Source organism: Schistocerca cancellata, chromosome 9 (genome assembly GCF_023864275.1).
Source record: "Schistocerca cancellata isolate TAMUIC-IGC-003103 chromosome 9, iqSchCanc2.1, whole genome shotgun sequence".
Lineage (NCBI taxonomy): Eukaryota > Metazoa > Arthropoda > Insecta > Orthoptera > Acrididae > Schistocerca > Schistocerca cancellata.
The window spans coordinates 306,621,905-306,638,231 of record NC_064634.1 but is presented as its reverse complement, the minus strand read 5'-3'; the positions used below and the strand labels follow the sequence as shown (position 1 = coordinate 306,638,231).

Below are 16,327 nucleotides of genomic sequence, written 5' to 3'. Positions count from 1 at the left end.
GTACCGTACTCTTACACGCATCAATACACCTCTGCGTATGTGGCCTGCTGCCAGCGCCACCGTGCGGCGACCGCAGGTCAAATGCACCGCATGATCATACCCCGAGGTGATTAAAACCCACCATAGCGTTGTTACACCATGTGTCAGCATTATACTTAATTTATGAGCATGAGTGTAGTTACCGTTAAAAGACGGCTACAAAACATATTTTCGTCCTTTTTTTTTTGCATATCAGCACTGGAAAGAAATAGCGTAATTTTAGTGCAATTTCCAGCTTGCATTCGAAGAGAAATTACACAGTTTTAGTGCGGTGTTTACAGTGTGATCTAGCACGTTATGGCATGATCACTGGCTGCCACTGATGAGTTTACTGACGTTGGAGGATATAAGATCCTCACACACAGTTCCGAGCACAGTCCTATTATGATTAATATAACAACTCCTACTTTTAAACGAAAAATTCGCCGTGTGCAGCATCAAAAGTTATCAGAGACCATTACATAGATTTTGTAGTCCTTGAACGCAAAATTCTAACATATTTGCACTATGTTGGTTTACATTTGCACTTAAGAGAAATCGAGCCACAGTACCTCTGGAGTTCTCCTCCAAATTCCTTAGGTACAGTCGGTGACAGAAATCGCAGGACACCTCTCCTCACAGCCTGTGTTGTACAGCTTTACTGCCTGTTAACACAGCATATAATTCAAGAAGACGAAGTGCTACAAACATATTACCTACAGACATGAGGGTTAAAACCAATTACCAAGAGTTGTTTTGGGTATTGCTCAATAACCCTAACAATGCCAGAAAGCTTCAGACAACGTAGGAGACTATATTGCTGCTATTTTATTTGCCCCTTATGTTTATCTGCTGTGTACAATAAAATTAAGAGAAATCACTCCCTATCCTGCACTGTACTACCACAAATGAGATACAACGTATTGTGATAACGTTATGAAAAAGTTTTCTTTAATGAAACAAAACGTCCCAATTTATCACAAATTAGCAGATTAATGCACACTTTTGGCTTCCAAAATTCCTGTGTCTACTTTAGTTCCATAGCCGTAATGATCATAATGAAGTGTATTAAAGACTACCACGAAAGCAAAGTTTTCACCTACAGAATCAACGTAGCAACAAAACCTATGGGGGAAGACGTTGCCTCAAGATTTCTTTACCGATTGCCGATCTGTAAGCTAAAGACACTTTCACAGATATAAAAATATTGTCCCCATCGAGTTTAGGGCCGAAAATTTACGCACTCTTTTATTTAAAGAGTGAAAACCTTGAAGCTAAGCGAACATAAAACTTCCCTATTATAACTAAGACGGAGAAATCGTTACGTAAATGGCGCAGTAAGCGGCAGATTGTATTGGAACAAGCCTCGTGGACTGAAAACAGTAAATTGTCTTCGTCTATGTCATTCCATAAATGGAATAATTCATAATATTGGATCTACATGGTAATGAAATATCTATTTAATTCACCAGGATAGCTGTGATCCAGTCAAGGAAGTAAATCGACGGTCACGCAGTTGTCAAACGTATTCTACTACGTTTCCAGGTCTCCTTTACATTAGCGACAGGCAGATCGCGTTTCCTCAGCTGATGTTAATCTTGAGCTGGCTGTCAGTGGGTAACCAACCCATTGAAGACACGGTGTCGCTAGCTGACACTCAATGGGCTGGGAGCAGAAATGTCTAGAACAAGTCAATGGGGTTTTATTCACATTTCCGTAGCTATGATTTAGGTCTAAAGTGAAGTTACAAAAAAAATCCAGGTGCAACGACAGAAACTCAAACATCGTAAATAACGACCAGGAAATATCATTTTGGCGGTTTTCCTGTTCTATAACTATGGTAGGTACTTCTGTTTTTCTGCCTTAACCGAACTACAAACTAAAAACTCGTTCATTGGAAATGATACGCTTTTATAGCATCATCAGAGGCTATTAATGTTGTATGTGCGACCGGGACGGTCGCGGGGTAGCAATGACGGAAAGCGTGGCGGGACCCGCGCAGACGTCCGCGAACAACACAACGGGAGCGGACGGACACGACCAACGGAGGACCTTACGACAACAACAAGATCGAACACCGGAGTCACAAGGAAACAAACACGTCTACTCGTGAACAGAACAAGGAAGCAAGATGTCTAACGCGAGACGAGGTGTCAACTGACGTACGCGAGATTAGAGTGGCTGGCTGAGCTTTTTTCCTTTTTTTTTTCTTTATAGATTTTCAATTCCCCCCGAAGGGGGCGGGCTGGCAAGAGCTTAGTACGCTGCTCTACAGCCGACAGACTTTTTTAAAAACGGAAGAAGAAAAGAAACAAGAAAAACAGGCGATAAAACGGTGACTTAAAGTGTAAAATGCCGGAAAAATGCGGAAAGTTAAAACAGAAAGCAAAAGGGGTTGGTAATGTTAATAAAACACACAGGAATCAGACAAGTAACATAGTAGACACACAATTAAAAAACATGGCGACAGTCTTGTTTCTGTTTGCAAGAGATAAAAAAAAAATCACACCCAGCGACATTATGAAGGCCGTTCGCAACACGGAACACTCACTGTAAAACACTGCACGAAAATGGCGGCACAAAGATGACACTCCCGAGCCAAAGGCAGATGGGGGGGGGGGGGGACCTGGAGGAGGGGGAAAAGCAAGGAGGGAGGAGAGGAAAAAACGAAAGGGGGGGGGAACCAAGGAGGGAGAGGACTCATAAGGGGGGAGAGGGGCAGGGCAGATGCAAGAGGGAATGAGAAGAGGCAGAAGAGGGAAATGCAAAAGGATTCAGGGAAGAGAAGGTGGCAGAGAGAGGGGAGGTGGGAAAAAAAAGGGAAGGGAGGGAGAGGGAGCCTGGGAAAAGGATAGAGGAAAAGAGGGGGAGTGAGGATCAGAGTTGATAGGAGGGATAAATGGAGGGAGAGAGGGCATCATCTGGGAGGGGGAGTTGATGGAAGCCACCTTGGGAAAGGAGATGAAAGGTATAGAGATGGAGGGTAGGGGGGACACAACAGTGAAGACATGTCAGGGGGCGGGGATGGGAGAGGAGAGGAGCAACCAGGGGGTGAGGGGGATCAAGGCGGCGGGAGGTGTAGAGGATGCAGATATGTTCGAGAAATAGGAGCAGATGAGGGAAAAGAATGAGATCATAGAGGATCCGCGTGGGGACGGGAGGCGTATACAGAAAGCGAGGCGGAGTGCATGATGCTCAAGGATCTGGAGGGACTTATAGAATTTGGGGGGGAGGGCAGATATCCAGACAGGACTGACATAACGGAGGATGGGACGGATTAAGGATTTGTAGGTGTGGAGGATGGTAGAGGGGTGTAACCCCCATGTCTGGCCAGAGAGGAGTTTGAGGAGTCGGAGGTGGTTGTGGGCTTTGGATTGGATGGAGATGAGGGATCCAGGTGAGGTGAGGCCAAGGTAGGTGATGGTGGGGGTGAGGCGGCAGGATGGGCGCAGACAGTAAGGGAGAAATCCAGGAGCTGGAAGGAGCGAGTGGTACAACCTACGATGATTGCCTGGGTCTTTGAAGGGTTGAGATTCAGGAGCCACTGGTTACACCATGCAGCAAAAAGGTCAAGGTGATTCTGGAGAAGGCGTTGGGACCGGTGGAGGGTAGGAGCGAGGGCGAGGAATGCGGTGTCATCAGCATATTGCAAGAGGTGTACTGGAGGGGGGGGGGTTGGGTCATATCTGCCGTGTACAGGAGGTAGAGGAGAGGGGAGAGGACAGAGCCTTGGGGCACACCTGCAGAGGGGTAGAAGGTGTGGGAATTGGCATTATGGATGGTAACATAGGAGGGGCGGTGGGAGAGGAAGGAGGCCTCCAGACAGATGTAGTTGATAGGAAGGGCGTAGGTTTGGAGTTTAAACAGGAGACCGGGATGCCAGACATGGTCGTAGGCCTTTTCGAGGTCAGGGGAGACAAAAATGGCGGAGCGACGGGAGTTAAGCTGGAGGGAGAGGAGATGAGTGTGGCTGAGCATTTTTTTTTTTTCTTTATTGTAATTTTAGCACCTCATACAGGCGGGCTGTCAGCAGCATAGTACGCCGCTCTTCAGCCTTAAGTGGTACAATCATATGACAAAGAGGTGACATAGACAATACAATGAAAATGGCGGGCAAAAGAAAAGTAGAGTCAAAAAACAATAAACATGAAGCCGTTCACGCTGGACATTAAAAACACTAACACTTGTTGGCACGGCGCACAGAACACGGAGGACGGCGACGGCACATGTGAACAGTGGAGTTGTAACTGCGAAAGAACGCGAAACACAAAACGAAGCACACACACGAGACACTGATGGCGATGATCTCCGGCGCGTAAATGTTCACTGAGCGTGTGCGGGTCCGGGGACCTGCCAAGAGAGGAGGAGGAGGAAGGGGAGTGGGAGAGGGAGAGGGGAGCGCAGAGATGCCATGGGCAGGGGAGAGTGGGGGAGGGAGGAAGGGGGAGGGGAAGCCCAGGGGAAGAGGGGCGGAGGAAGGGGGATGGCGGAAAAAGGAAAGAGAAGGGAGGGAGGGTGCCTAAAGGAAAGGAAACACGAAGTGGGGGGGAGGATCAAAGTTGATAGGAGAGGTAAATGAAGGTAGGAGGACATCATCAGGGAGGGGGAGCTGGCGGAAGCCACCTTGGGAGAGGGTAAGGCGGGTGGAGAGATGGAGACCGAGTGGGACGTGAGAATACAGGCACAGAAGCGGGCGGGGGTGGGAGAGGATCGGGGAGATGAGCGGGTGAGGAGGATCGAGTTTATGGGAGGTGTACAGGATCCGTATCCTTTCAAGGAAAAGGAGAAGGTGGGGGAAAGGGATGAGATCGTAGAGGATCCACGTGGGGGAGGGGAGACGGATGCGATAGGCGAGGCAGAGAGCACGGCGTTCAAGGATTTGGAGGGATTTGTAAAAGGTAGGGGGGGCGGAGATCCAAGCCGGATGGGCATAACAAAGGATAGGGCGGATGAGGGATTTATAGGTGTGGAGGATGGTGGAGGGGTCCAGACCCCACGTACGACCGGAGAGGAGCTTGAGGAGACTGAGGCGGGAGCGTGCCTTGGCTTAGATTGTCCGGAGGTGGGGAGTCCAGGAGAGGCGACGGTCGAGGGTGACGCCAAGGTACTTAAGGGTGGGAGTGAGGGCGATAGGACGGCCATAGATAGTGAAATAGAAATCAAGGAGGCGGAAGGAAGGGGTGGTTTTGCCTACAATGATCGCCTGGATTTTGGAGGGATTGACCTTGAGCAACCACTGGTTGCACCAAGCGGTGAACCGGTCAAGATGGGATTGGAGAAGGCGTTGGGAGCGCTGCAGGGTGGGGGCAAGGGCAAGGAAGGCCGTGTCATCGGCAAACTGGAGAAGGTGGACGGGGGGTGACGGCTGCGGCATGTCCGCCGTGTACAAAAGGTACAGAAGGGGGGTGAGGACGGAGCTTTGGGGCACACTGGCAGAGGGGAAAAAGGTGTAGGAATCTGTGTTATGGATGGTGACATAGGAAGGACGGCGGGAGAGAAAGGAGCCGATCAGATGGACGTAGTTGATGGGAAGGGCGAAGGTTTGGAGCTTGAAGAGGAGACCGGAATGCCATACACAGTCATAAGCTCGTTCGAGGTCCAGGGAGAGGAAGATTGCGGAGCGACGGGAATTAAGCTGGCCGGAAAGGAGATGAGTGAGGTGAAGGAGAAGGTCGTCGGAAGAGAAGGACGGCCGAAAGCCACACTGGGTAACGGGAAGGAGGGGGTGCTGGCGGAGATGCTGGTGGATGCGTCGGGTGAGGATAGATTCCAGGACCTTGCTGAAGACTGAGGTAAGGCTGATGGGACGGTAGGAGGAGACGGCGGACGGCGGTTTGCCAGGTTTTAGGAACATGAGGATACGGGAGGTTTTCCACAGGTCGGGGTAGTAACCGGTGGACAGGACTACATTGTAGAGCCTGGCCAGGGTGGACAGGAAAGAAACAGGAGCTTCACGAAGGTGATGGTAGGTGACACGATCGTGACCAGGAGCGGTGGTGCGTTTTGTGCGGAGCGTAGCAATGAGATCCTGTGTAGTGATGGGGGCATTGAGTTCCGTGTGTGCAATGTTGTCCAAGTACTGGAAACCAGGAGCGAGGGGAGGGACAGAGGTGTCAGTTCGATCGCGGACATCTGGGAAGAGGGAGTAATCGAACTGGGGTCATCGGGGATGGAAAAGACATCGGAGAGGTAGGAGGCAAAGTGATTGGCCCTACTGAGGGTGTCAGGGAGTGGCTGAGCGAGAGGCAGGCGCTTAAGTACGCTATCGGGGCCGCCGCTATTGGACACTGGAACCACGTGTTCCACTGTGGCGCCCTCACACTAAAAGAGGGCCAGGAGGCGCGCGCCGCCACAGCCTACGGCGCGATGGTGCAGAGACCTCTATGGGTCTTCGACGTTCATGACGACTGGCGCGGATTCAAATTCCGCGGCGCGCGGTACCAGAATTAACACAATGACAAAAAGCACTAATTTCAGTACCATATACCTGAAAATAGTTTCCTTATGAATGATTGCATTAGGACCGCCTCTAAAACATAACACAAATGAAAAGACGACTTAGGACTGCTTCTGCATGGTCACATTTTATACTCAAATTTGCTATTCTGCGAAAACCATATATTCGTAGTTTCAAACCACAAAAGCAAATTGCACAAAGGAATTTTATGCAATGACCGAAAAGTAGGTCTCTTTAGCCGTGAATACAATTAAACAAGTGTATCATTGCAATGGAAGTTCAATTCTTGCTTCTGACAACATGAAAGGAGAAGCAGTTCTGACTAGAATATGAAACAAGGAACACAAAGTGCCGACAGTAATGTGTGAAATACACTAACGAAAAAAAAATTGCTACACTAAGGAGGAATTGTGCGACAGAAATGAAAACTGTAGGCGCATTTCTATATCTGAAACAAGATGTATATTCAAATTTCGTGTCATTCGCAAAAGAGTGACGCAAGTAACGTCACTATGAGTATGCAAATAGGTTTGCTTTAAATACACGTTCTAACGCTGGATGTTCCTTCTGCGATACTTCAGGAAGGTTTGGCAGACACATAGCCACTGTGCATTATTGCTGGCAGCGGTGGTCGCGAGAATGTACAGTCGCAAGAAGACCTGTTTCCGGACGGCCACGTTGCAGGTGCGAGAGGGAAGACCATCGTGTTCGGCGTATGGCTCCGGTGTACCGTACTGCATCAACAGCAGCCGTCTTAGCAGCAGTTGGCAGTACAGTGACGCAGCGAACTGTTAGAAACCGGTTACTAGGACAGCTCTGAGCCTGACGCCCTGTGGCGTTCCGAAACCACCGTCATTTGCCATTTGAGTGGTATCAAGTGAGAGTTCAATGGAGGGCAAGGCAGAGGTCTGTTGTATATCTGGTGAAAGCTGGTTCTGCCTCGGTCCCAGCGATGACCACTGTCATGCTATTTGTATGTCATTCTGGTGTTCAACCTCTTGTGCTGCCATTCAAGAACAGTATTCGAGGGGCTGTTTCACATCTACATAACATTCGCCCAAATACCGCTGTTGTATCCTAATATGCTCTACAGAGTGTCAACACGTCCTTGGCCTGGTACATCACCAGACCTCCCTCCAGTCGAGCACATATGGGGCATCATCGGACGACAACGCCAGAGTCATCCACAAACAGCATTAACCGTCCGTGTATTGACCGATTAAGGGCAACGGGCATGAAACTCCTTCCCACATACTGACATCCGGCACCTCTACAACAGAGTGCTTCGACGTTTGGTAGCTTACATTCAACATTCTGGCAATAACACCTTTATGAAATGCCAGATTACGCATTTGCGAAGACTTATCTCGCACTTACGTTAACATGTGAACTTCTAATGTTAGTCACCTAAGTATGTTACCTAGACAAACGTATTCCCGCAATGCCATTAATCTAGATTAATTATTTTCTGGTGTTGTAATTTCTTACGTTATTGTATGTCATTCTTAAGCTAATCGATCACTAGTAGTATTAAAAAGCCGAATAGGCAAAAAGTATCATCTAATCCTAATGACTGCAACGTAATTGCTGTTTATGCTTTGTAACTGCAAAAAACGTCTGAAGAATGAACTTCTCAGTTTTCAGGTAGCTTGATGCCGAGAGGAAGCAATGTAAGAGGAAGAGGTTACCTCAGGCAAGCGTGGGACGGAATTTCTACACAGTATCTCGTAGTCGGTGCGTTTGGATTGTTGTTTATTTTAGGTTATGTCACACTAACGACCCATCTAGGCTCTCGCAACAAGTATGTCAGTTATCGAGGTTTAGTTGTCAAAGCAGACTGCTATTTTAAATATCACGGCTCCTTTTCTGTGAGGCAAATGCACATCGGCTCTTGCTTAACCATAAATTTGAGGGTCACTTATATTGGGTAAAACCAGAAGGACAAATAGGTGTGGGGACTAGACACCTCACACTTCTCATCGCTTTGGAATAACTTGAAAAAAGTTAAACATTGGTAAGGCAATGAATTCAGATGAAATCAGATTGATGAAACTAATCAAACATTTCGAGATGAGCGCTAAATCATTTCTTTCGTAAATATTTCTGTTTTGAAATCGCCCGTACACTGCTAACAAACGCTAAATACGTATAACTGAAGATCTCTTCGAGTCGTTCTAAAACACGTTGGTAACTTGACGTCACAGTGGGGAGTGTCTTCTATTTCTACCTCCACCTCTACCTCCATCAAGTGGAGGCAAAACTCTCACGCAGCATCAGTCACAGCATCAACGGACCCATCAGCAATATGGGAAACGTTGAGCTACCTGTCCCAGTGCGATGTAATCCCCAACTAGCATCCTACAACTACAGGGAAGGAAATTTCAGCAATGATATAGATTCAGGAACAGAGCCAGAAACACGTCAGCTTCCGTAGTATCAATATGGCTTATTTTACTTTAGCAAGCGTAATTACATCGTAGTAGTCGTGACGAAAGCAGAATGTGGTGATTAATTTCGATACCAAAATACACTACTGGCCATTAAAATTGCTACACCAAGAAGAAATGCAGATGATAAACGGGTATTCATTGGACAAATATATTATACTAGAACTGACATGTGATTACATTTTCACGCAATTTGGGTGCATAGATCCTGAGAAATCAGTACCCAGAACAACCACCTCTGTCCGTAATAACGTCCTTGATACGCCTGGGCATTGAGTCAAACAGAGCTTGGATGGCGTGTACAGGTACAGCTGCCTATGGAGCTTCAACACGATACCACAGTTCATCAAGAATAGTGACTGACGTATTGTGACGTAACGTTGCGGCCGCGGCGACGAGTCTTGCCCAAAGACGCGGCGTGCGTGGAGGCGCTACCCGAATGCGTGTGGATGCACCCTCCTACCTCGTAAAGCGCCTACAGCTACTATCACCGTGGGCCGCTGCCGGCGGGCGCGAAGCCGACACAGCGCGACGTTGCGAGCAGCGGCTGTGCGGTGGTGGTGTAATGGTGAGCATAGTTGCCTTCTAAGCAGTTGATCCGGGTTCGATTCCCGGCCACCGCAACGGGCGCAAATTTTCGCGTATGAGTATGTGAGCCACGTGCTGTTAAATTAACGTTTTCTTTCCGTCGTTTCTCCAAGCAGGCCATCCTGTAGTATGTCCCGACTTGTCCCGACCCAGTTGCTCGGCAACCATTGACCAGACGTCTTCAATTGGTGAGAGATCTGGAGAATGTGCTGGCCAGGGCAGCAGTCGAACATTTTCTGTATCTAGAAAGGCCCCTAGAAAACCTGCAACATGTGGTCGTGCATTATCCTGCTGAAATGTAGGGTTTCGCAGGGATCGAATGAAGGGTAAAGCCACGGGTTGTAACACATCTGAAATGTAACGTCCACTGTTCAAAGTGCCGTCAATGCGAACAAGAGGTGACTGAGACGTGTAACCAATGGCACGCCATACCATCACGCCGCGTGATACGCAAGTATGGCAATGACGAATACACGCTTCCGATGTGCGTTCACCGCGATGACGCCAAACACGGATGCGACCATCATGATGCTGTGAACAGAACCTGGATTCATCCGAAAAAATGACGTTTTGCCATTCGTGCACCCAGTTTCGTCGTAGAGTACACCATCGCAGGTGCTCCTGTCTGTGATGCAGCGTCGAGGGTAACTGAAGCCATGGTCTCTGTGCTGATAGTCCATACTGCTGCAAACGCCCTCGAACTGTTCGTGCAGATGGTTGTTGTCTTGGAAAGGTCTCTATCTGTTGACTCAGGGATCGAGACATGGCTGCACGATCCGCTACAGTCAAGCGGCCAAGATGCCTGTCACTTCGACTGCTAGTGATACGAGGCCGTTGTGATCCAGCACGGCGTTCCGTATTACCCTCCTGAACCCAACGATTCCATATTCTGCTAACAGTCATTGGATCTCGACCAACGCGAGCAGCAATGTCGCGATACGATAAACCGCAATCGCGATAAGGTGCAATCTGACCTTAATCAAAGTCGGAAACGTGATGGTATGCATTTCTCCTCCTTACACGAGGCATCACAACAACGTTTCACGAGGCAACGCCGGTCAACTGCTGTTTGCGTATGAAAAATTGGTTAGAAACTTTCCTCATGCCAGGACTTTGTAGGTGTTGCCACCGGCGCCAACATTGTGTTAATACTCTGAAAAGATACTCATTTGCATATCACAAAATCTTCTTACTGTCGGTTAAATTTCGCGTCTGTGGCACGTCATCTTCGTGGTGTAGCAGTTTTAATGGCCAGTAGTGTAGTTTCTCAAGAATAACATTTGGGTCCTATTGGCTATGTTTCGGGTGTGGAAGAAAACTCCATGTTCCATCGACTGGCGTGTAGTTACTTCAGTAGTTTCCAGAAACTATGTCTTAATAAAGAGGAGCTGCAATGGACTGCTCTCAGACTAAGTCTAAAGTCATAAAATAGTGCAATGTTTGTGCACCGTCGGCCACCACCAAACGTCGTAACCGTGACAGATTCTTCTCTGTATATATCGTCCCCCTTTTCTCTAGAATGGTATGAACACAGCGTCTTCGCCGGCGATTGTACTGCGTCGCGCATTCTCAGGACCATATTCCACACTACACGTCTGGTCCAGAGATGGGTATGGTGATTTACGACCTTCACTTGCATGACACATGGGAAAAGATACACAGCGAGAGGTCTGGACATACGTATCTTATTCGTCATTCGGCGAGCTGATTGGATCACATATATTCGTCACAAGTTTAAACACAGGGAGTGATGGACACCGAATGATGGCTTCTGGCCTTATCCGATCACAGCACCAATATCTGCACGATGAATTTCCTCGCCCAACAAGTGTGGCAGAGCAATGTCAATTAGAAGATGAATGTAACTTATCTCCAGGAGGCAGACTGCTGGGTGAAGGTCATGGTTTGATGGTCTGAGGTGGGATTATGATTGGTGCACGTACATCCCCCGCATGTATTTGACAGAGGAACTGTAACAGGTCGGGTGTATCGGGACGTTATTTCCCACCAGCATGTCCGCCTTTCCAGGGGTGCAGTGGGTCCCACCTTCCTCCTGGTGGATGACAACGCACCGAGCTGCCATCGTGGAGGAGTACCTTGAAACAGAAGATATCAGGCGAATGGAGTGTCGTGTCTGTTCTCCGGCACTTTTGGGACGCTCTTGGTCGACGTGTCGCTGCACGTCTTCAAACGCCTAGGACACTTCAGGAGCTCCGACAGGTACTGGTGCAAGAATGGGAGGCTATACCCCAGCAGCTGCTCGACCACGTGATCCAGAGTATGCCAACACATTGTGCGGCCACGTGTGCATGGTGATCATATCCTATATTGATGTCGGGGTACATGCGCAGGAAACAGTGGCGTTTTGTAGCACGTGTGTTTCGGGACGGTTTTCCTAACTTATCACCAATACTGTGGACTTAGAGATCTGTGTCGTGTGTGTTCCCTGTGTGCCTATGTTATTGGCGCCAGTTTTGTGTAGTACCACGTTGTGTGGCACAACATTCTGCAGTTATTCTTAATTTATGAGCATGAGTGTATATGCCTCTGCGTGCTCACTAATTTTTTGCATCTCATCTTCATAATCCTTTTGTGCAGTGTCCGTTGGCGGCAGTGGGGTCATTCGGCTGTGAGCTTCAAATGTCAGTTCTCTAAATTTTCTCCATTGCGTTTCCACAAGAGAACGTCGTCTTCTCTACAGGGATTCTCATTGGGAGTCACGAAGCACCTCCGTAAGACTTACTTGTTCGAATCTATCAGTAAACTCAAGTACTCACTTCTTCTAAGTTCAAAATGGCGGGAAAATTTAGAAATTCACTTGTCTTAAGTACAAATGACGAGAAATTGAAATTTCACTTCCATAAGTTTAAAATGACTAGCAGCTGCTGGTTGTCAGATCTAGAGTGGTTGGCTTCACTTCGAAACTGTATAGACCAAGGAGCAGCCTGCGTGTGTTTATCTTAATCATCAGTCTTTTGACTGGCTCGATGCGACCCACCACGAATTCCTCTCCTGTGCCAACCTTTTCATCGCAGAGCAGCAGTTATAACCTACATCCTCAATTATTTGCTAGGTGTATTCCAATCTTGGTTTTCCTCTAAAATTTTTACCCTCTACAGCTCCCCCTAGTACCATAGAACTTATTCCATCAAGTCTTAACAGTTGTCCTATCGTCCTGTCCCTTCTTCCTGTCAGTGTTTTCCAGGTATTCCTTTCCTCGCCGATTTTTGAGATAACCTTCTCTTTCCTCACCTTATCAGTCCACTATTTTTCGACACTCTTCTGAAGCAGCAAATCTCAAACGCTTCGATTGTCTCCCGTTTCGGTTTTTCCATAGTTCAGATTTCACAACCAGAATGCTGTGCGCCAAACGAACTTTCCCAGAAATTTATTCCTCTAATTAAGGCCTATATTTGACACAAGAAGCCTTCTCTTGGGCAGGAATGCTCACTTTGACAGTGCCAGTCTGCGTTTTATATCATCCCTGCTCCATCCGACATGTGTTATTTTGCTGTTCAAGTAGAAGAATTCTTTAACTTCATCTACTTCGTGATCATCACTCGTTATGTTATGTTTCTCACTTTTCTCATTTCTGGTACTTCTCATTACTTTCGTGTTTCTTCGATTTATTGTCAATCCATATTCTGTACTCATCAGATGGTTCATTCCATTCAGAAGACCCAATAATTCTTCTTTACTTTCACTGACGATAACAATGTCATCAGCGAATATCATTGATATCCTTGAAATTTAATTTCACTCCTGAACCTTTCCTTTATTTTCGTCATTGCTCTTCGACATGCAGATTGAACAATAAAGGCGAAATGCTACATAGCTGTCTTACATCCTTTTACATCCGAGCACTTCACTTTTCGTCTTCCACTGTTGTAGTTCCCTCTTGGCTCTTGCACGTATTGTGTATTGCCCGTTTTTTCCTGTAACTTACCCAAATTTTTGTCATAATTTCGAACATCTTGCACCAGTTAACATTGTCGAATGCGTTTCCCAGGGCGACAGATCATATGTCTTAATGTTTCTACAGTCTTGCGTCCATTATGAACGGCAACGTCAGAATCGCCTTTTTGAAAATTTTTGGAAATTTGTGGCAAGGACTATGGGACCGAACTGCTGAGGTCATCGGTCCCTAGGCTTACAGACTAATTAATCTAACTTAACCTAGCTTAAGCTAAGGACAACACACACACCCATGCCCGAGGGAGGACTCGAACCTCCAACGGGGGGAGCCGCGCTAACCGCAAGAGGACGCCTTAGACCCTTTTTGATGTCTTCACCTTTCCTATAGCGAAACTGATTGTCATCATTTAACACGTCCTCAATTTCGTTTTCTATTCTTCCGTGTATTATTATTACTAGCATCTTGGATGCATGAGCTGTTAAAATAATTGTGCGACAATTCTCGCACGTGTCGGCTCTTGCAGTCTTCGGAATTGTGTGGATGATGTTTTTCCGAAAGTCAGATAGTACATCGCCAGATTCATTAATTCTACACACCGATGTGTGTAGCCAATTTGTTGCCACTTACCACAATGATTTTAGAGTTTCTGATGAAATGTTAGCTACTCGTTCTGCATTATTTGTTCTTAAGTGTTCCAAAGCTCTTCTAAAGTGTGATTCTAATCCTGGATCCAGTGTCTCCTTTACATAGACTCCTGTTTCTTCTTTTATCACGTCAGGAGACAAGTCTTCCCCCTCACAGAGGCCTTAATTGCACTTTTTCCATCCATCCTCTCTGTCTTCTCCATTTTACAGTGGAATTCCCATTGCCCTCTTAAAGTTACCGTCCTTGCTTTTAATTTCACCGACTCCTGTTTTGGATTTTCTATCTCCTAAGTGACTTTTCCTGACAATCATTTATTTTCCATTTCTTTACGTTTTTCATGCAACCATTTCGACTTACATTCCCTGAGCTTTCTATTTACTTCATTCCTAAGTGACATGTATTTCTGTATTCCTGAATTTCTCTGAATACATTTTTACTTTCTTACTTCATCGATCGACTGAAGTATTTCTTCTGTTAGACGTGGTTTCTTCGCGGTTACCTTCTTCGAACCTATGATTTTCTTTCCAGTTTCTGTGATTGTTCTTTTTAGTGATGTCCATCCTTCCTCAGCGGAACTGGGTACTGAGCTTTTCCTTGTCGCACTATCAGCAGCCTCAGAACATTTCAATCGTACCTCACCATTCATTAGTGCTTCCGTATCCTACTTCTTTAAGCATTGATTCTTCCTAACTAGTCTCTTTAACTTCAGCCTTACTCTTCATCTTGATCTGAGTCTGTAGCCGCTCTTAGGTAGGTCTTATAATCCAGTATCTGATTTCGGAATCACTGCGTGACCAAAATGGAACCTAAGTGAAGTCTTCCAGTATCTCCCGGCTTTTTCCATGTATACTTCCTCCCCTTGTATGGTTTTCAAACACTCGTCATTTTCATGCACGTGCTTCGCAGGATAGCAATGGGAGAGGCATGCACATGCGTTTTATCTGTTGAAAAATATCGTACTGCTTCACTCCCAGACCTCAGGCTGTTGCTGCCTAGTTTGCAGGTGTCGCTCCAGAGTCAACACAGGCCAAATCGCGGCTACACACAACTCCATAGTGCATGTAACTAATGTCGTAATTTGTAATTGTGAAGTATCATCCTGTGCTGTACACTGATCCTCCTCAGCTACTGCGACTACAGCTCGTGCTCATGACCCTGTCTCCTGTGTTCATCCAGCATTTTCATCTAGCCTGTTGGGACATGTAGCACATCCCATCATAAATCTTGACTTATCAGGTGCTTTAAAATGACAAGATCGGAAGGCTGTAACAGTGCTTTAGTTTCAGAAATCAGCCATACACTACTTTGCTGCATAAACTGGCATGTCCACTATCACCATTCACCGACAGGTAGCTGGCCACAGCGCAACACACTTACGATTATGAATATGAAAACCTTTCACATATCGCTCAGAGTTTCAGATTCCTCAACTGCCATCATTCTGGTACCTACTGGATATGTTTGATTGTCTTGTGTATAACAGAAAACGTTTACAGTCTCATGTGAGAAATTTCTTAAAAATCACATTAAATTGGAATGCTACACCGAGCTTTATGTTTATAAGATGGATGTTTGGACTTTCGTCTACATTGATATCAAAATCCATCACACTATGGCACACCTACGATCAAAATCTCGTTAGTTAAAGAATAATGCTGTTACCCATAAAAAACGTGTATGGTCACTGCGGTACAACTAGTTAAGGATCACTGACATGAATATTCTAGTATTACTACCACTGCCGCTCCTCCTCCTCCTCCTCCTCCTACCACTACTACTAATAATAAAAATAATAATATTAAAAATAATAATGATGATAATAATAGAGCTATCTGAATATCAGTTTGAATCTGTGGTATGAATCTACTGCTACTATATTACTTAATTGGCCATTGGACCCACGGTTTGAATCTATGGGACGAATGTGCTACTACGGCCACATTTAGTACTCTACCGTCTTTGATAGCAAATCTGTGACATTTGCTATCATTCATCTAGTATGTAGCAACATCAGACTGTCATCAGTCGAAAGGGATATTCTTCCACTTGCTATTTGCAGTTGTTCTGGGTACAAGCCTTCCACACTACTTCCGTGAAGCTGCAAACTAAGATCTTAGATGGTATTCGTTAGAACTGATTTAGAAACCCTGCTGAAACAGTTGATGTCTAATTCTGCCTTTTGCCTGCAGACAGTCTGGTCATAAACTGACTCATTCAGTTTTATAGCTGTACGGATTCAGAGATAGTGACGAAGTG

General features: G+C 46.4%; 1 non-coding gene across 1 annotated transcript; it reads left to right on the top strand.

Annotated features, from left to right (window-relative positions):
- The first annotated feature begins 9,473 nt into the window (after positions 1-9,473).
- Trnar-ucu (transfer RNA arginine (anticodon UCU)) lies at positions 9,474-9,545 on the top strand. The gene has a single exon. It is a non-coding gene; the product is annotated as a tRNA-Arg (tRNA).
- The last annotated feature ends 6,782 nt before the right edge of the window (positions 9,546-16,327 follow it).